The sequence below is a fragment of the Macrobrachium rosenbergii genome, chromosome 46 (genome assembly GCF_040412425.1).
Source record: "Macrobrachium rosenbergii isolate ZJJX-2024 chromosome 46, ASM4041242v1, whole genome shotgun sequence".
Taxonomy (NCBI): Eukaryota; Metazoa; Arthropoda; class Malacostraca; order Decapoda; family Palaemonidae; genus Macrobrachium; species Macrobrachium rosenbergii.
The window spans coordinates 4,260,001-4,265,000 of NC_089786.1; the positions used below are offsets into that span (position 1 = coordinate 4,260,001).

Genomic DNA, 5,000 nt, shown 5'->3' on the forward strand with positions numbered 1-5,000 from the left:
ACGTATACTTATGGAGAGTAAATATTAGGAGTTACTGTGTTAGGTTTTCAAATTCTATATTTAGTTGTCTCTTCATGTGTTAAGTTTTTAATTCCCTGTGCTAAAATTTCTCTTCCCGTGCTGAGTTTTCAATTTATTTTCTAGAATTTCAGTTACTGTTTTAAGTTTTTGGTGTTATGTGTTAAGACTTCAAAAGTTATACTCAAGTTTCAGTTATTTACTGTGTTAGGTTTTCAATTGCTATATTCAGTTGTCTTTTCCCGTGTTAAAGGTTTTCAGTCCCTGTACTAAAATTCAATTACTGTTTTAAGTTTTCAGTGTTACGATTTCAAAAGCTATACTGAAGTTTCATTTATTAAACGTGTTAGGTTTTCAACTTTTGTGTTGCGCTTTTGATACATTTGTGTTGACTTTTCCAGTGCTGTGTTAAGTTTTCAAGAGCTGTGTTTTAAAATTTCAGTAACAGCTGAGCCGTAGGTCCGTGACGTCCTAATACTAATATCATTTTTTCCAATCTTTTTTTAGAAAGCTTTGGAAAGTAAATTCCTTTCAATAAGGTTAGTTCGAAAAATGTCATCAATTCGTTGTGCATTTGTTGGTGCTAACTGCATTTAATAATCGTCAGAAACAATTAAGAATGGAAATTATGATGAAAATCATAATTATCTCCTTCGCATAAATCCCATTACCATGGCAATTCAAATAATAATATTTAATAATGAAGCAGTTTCAAGTCTAGATCTAAGTTTTACCCATATATATATATATATATATATATATATATATATATATATATATATATATATATATATATATAAACAAATATACAATCTAATTCAATCTTATTCATCCTAGCTTAATTTTTCCATTCCATATTAAATGTGACTCTGAAATTTGTTTTTAAATTGCATATTGGACCAACAAATGACACTTCATATAAACACGTACTTTAGTTCAATAACTCAAAAGGATTAACAACCACACACAGTCAAAAACATTTATGTTCAAAAAAATTCAGCAGTTAAAGCTGTGTCAGACAATCGTCAGCTTGTCAAGTCAAAAGAACACTAAGCCATGCACATCAATTTTTGGAGTTTCGTGGACTAGCAATGCTTGCAAGTTAATCTTTGCATAATCTGTCAATTAATGAACTGATTATTGGTGTTTTTCTGGCGTCACACACAAACACATAGTCCGTTAAAAATAAACAATGCTTACGATACTGTTCACAATAAAATCTTCGTTTTTGCTGAAAACGATCAGAAGTACTATGCAAATACTTAAATTATATTTCGACAGTTACATTCACCTTTTTGATTAATGAACTGTATATGTCATAATCATTTTTTAGTTGATTGCGAATCCACGACACCAAAATTTAACGTAAATCAAGACATATATTAAGTCAACATTCATGCACATGAAATCGACTAATTGGTAACTCAAGTTAGTGGCGTTGCCAAGTCACGAAAAACACGCAGAAAAAGGCATGCCTTTATACAACACGAACCATCAGTTAGGGAAGAAAGGGAGTGTCTTGTTATTCTCCTCTTAATATCTTATCAATAATAAGAAAAATCACTAATTGTAAAACATAGTCTTTGTTATGAAATCTGATAAAGTGGGAACGTGAATTACTTTAAGTAAATCGGTTTTAAAAGACTTGGAAGAATTAATTCAACGTTCTAACTTTAGCAAAATGATGGATCTCTTAAAATTGAACATTTTATTACTTTGTATTTATCAAAAACATTTACTGTATGTCTTGTATACACAGAGAGGGATGATAATTCAACGAATGAAGGAATTTTACAATAATTCATATCAATTTAAAGGCTTTTAGATAACAAGACTACACAGTGTAATTCTTTGGAAAAACATGAAGTGGACTTCTAAATTCAAACTTATATTCTTCAAATTCTGAAGTAATTCCAAGAGAGCTAATTGGTTATAGATCAATCAGCAGGGTGAAACATTAAGAAAAGGTGCATCCTGTTGGTAGAACTTTCAACAATCACGGTTGAAATAAATGTTGGCTGGAGTAACATTCATCCTACAAGATGTCATTATTTAGCTGCAATACAACGATAAAACTTATATTGCTCTTGCCAGTAAATGACAGAAGGACCTTACAAAAATCTATGTTAATTCACCTTTCTCATAATTATTGTACAAGTATTTACATCATATAATCTTTTCATGTCTGGTAGTGGGAACCAAGTACATTTCGTTACTCTACCAAAACAAAAATTCTTTTAATATATGTCAAGTTAATATATAGTTGGTTCAACAAAAGCCCCCCAGTAAGATCAGTATTTACTTTCTGCCTTTATATGGTAGTATGCTATTATTCTGAGCGAATTACTGAAGAATTTCTCTTCATAAAACTAAGGGGCAGCGCATTCCATGGACCAAAACCAGACTCCCAACCGCCCCTCCAACCTCGAATTCTCACAACCAAGATTGTCCAACAGAACTCACCCAGAGTTTTAACAGGAAAGAGAGAGACACAGAGAGAGAGACAAACACACACAGAGGTCTCTCGTTTGCACCAACTCACCCTCTGATTCGGGAGGTAGAGAGAGGTGGGACGGGCTGGGGCCGTTGTCGAATTCTAAAGAGTTGAGGAAGCACAGTTGAAAGAAAGGGCGGCACAAGAAGGCTGGCATTAAAAATCGTGGCTACACAGAATTGCAGAAGAGGACACACAGTAAAAGTAACAATATATATATATATATATATATATATATATATATATATATATATATATATATATATATATATATATGTATAAGTAATATATATATATATATATATATATATATATATATATATATATATATATATATATATATATATATATATATATATATATATATATATATATATATATATATATATATATATATATATATATATATATATATATATATATATATATATATATATATATATATATATATATATTATATATATATATATATATATATAGGCTATACATACACGTATATATGTATATGTATTTGTATATTATATATATATATATATATATATATATATATATATAATATATATATATATATATATATATATATTATGACAGTTTATCTTGCAAGATAAAAACCTTACTGATTAACAAAAATCAGATCAAAATCCCCCGTTGGGCACTGAGACCGGAACTATCAAAACATGAAGAGAATGTTGCAATTCACTGATAAACTGTCATCAAAAGGAAATAAAAACTCGTCCTCCAAACTTTACATGGTAAAATAAGCCTGATAGACAGAAAATAACAGATCGACAGACAGACTAGGTTACGAAGTAAAGAGGGTGTAATGGAAATTAACAAAATATGATGAAATCAGAAAAAAAACAGAAATCACATAAGACATTAAAAAAGGAGCATAAGAAAAAATGAAACGAAAGTGGTCTAGAAGGAAAAGAATTCCGAATAAAAATGGAAATAAGAAGCTCAAAAACATCAGGTAAAAAAAAAAAATTACAGAAAAAAGAAAGGAAATAAGGAATAAACTGAGAAAGAGGAGTAAAGTTGAAAATACTAACAAAATTCGAAATAAAATATAAAAGGAAAAAGTTCTGTTGACATAAAACCAGACAACAAATATTGGGAAAAAAATTATTTTATCTTGATTTCTTTAAGAAAAAATTAATATATGTCTAGCTGATTTCCTCACGAAAAAATGAAAATATTTTATGATTTCATCAGGAAAAATATATATATATTTTATGTCGATTTCTTCAATAAAAATGATGTAGTTGAGGCTGATGAAAAAGATTAATACATACAAAGCAAAGCATGATAAAAAGATAAATAGCAAAATATGAAAATTCCAAATGAACATAGACTGTTAAAGAGGCGGATGGTTGGAAAGCAGAATGGCTCATTACATTAAAATGTTGATAATTATCTATAAATAGAAATAATTAAATATTTACCTACACAGAAACAAATGAATGATATCGACAACTTCATGAATCTGGTAAATAAAATTAACAATTATTGTTTTTTCATGCGTCTGACTTATGCCAATCTCCTGTGTACATGACATATATATATATATATATATATATATATATATATATATATATATATATATATATATATATATATATGTATATATATGTGTGTGTGTGTGTGTGTGTGTGTGTGTGTTTGTGTGTTTCGGTTTAAGAGATGTAAGAGAGAAAGACAGGGACAAAACTGTTTATCCTTGTAAGTAACAAAAGTATTATAAAGTATTTATGACTTTGCGAGAGAGATGAGAACATATTTTTTTCTCTGATTTAATCAATCAAAATAAACGGAATGCCTTTAAAAGCAAAACTAGCCAAATCGATTGACAATGGCACCTTACATTTTACATAGTGAAATTATATGACTGAATCCCGTAGAGTTTTATCTCAAATACAATGAAATTTCTTAGATCTTCCACAACAAAATTAAACTGAATAATTCAGTCAAGTGTTTCACGTGGTTCTACACAGTGCCCCAGATATCATTCATTAACAGAAATCTATTAATTTCATTTCAAATCATTCATTTTGCACTACCAATGAGCCCCGCTGAAACCAACCAACACCAACAGACCAGCCAATATTTTACATAGCACTGAAGCGGAATATAATGATTAGCATAAATTGATAGAAAATTCATGTATTTCAAAAAACGGCTACTTAAGCTTACAAAAATATCGTTAAGTTTTAAAACTGTATACATTATATAAATATATATACATCATATTTATATATATAAACAGATAAAAGCATATACAATAGTTTACAGCATCACTGCAGACCATGCAACATTCACTGCAATGCAGTTTCGATTGCAAAACTGCAACCATGCACAGCTTCGTCTCCCAAGCATTCAATGCAAACCATTCGGAAGTGCCAAGCAATTTTCTTTTGCGCATGCGCATTCTTGCATTTAGTACTGCTTGCATGCAACATTCAACTGATCTTTAAAAACTTCTTAGCCA

General features: G+C 29.3%; 1 protein-coding gene across 1 annotated transcript in view; it reads right to left on the minus strand.

Annotated features, from left to right (window-relative positions):
* Positions 1-5,000, minus strand: part of LOC136830106 (mediator of RNA polymerase II transcription subunit 15-like) — a 114,451-nt gene that overhangs the window by 37,662 nt on the left and 71,789 nt on the right. The window lies entirely within an intron of this gene.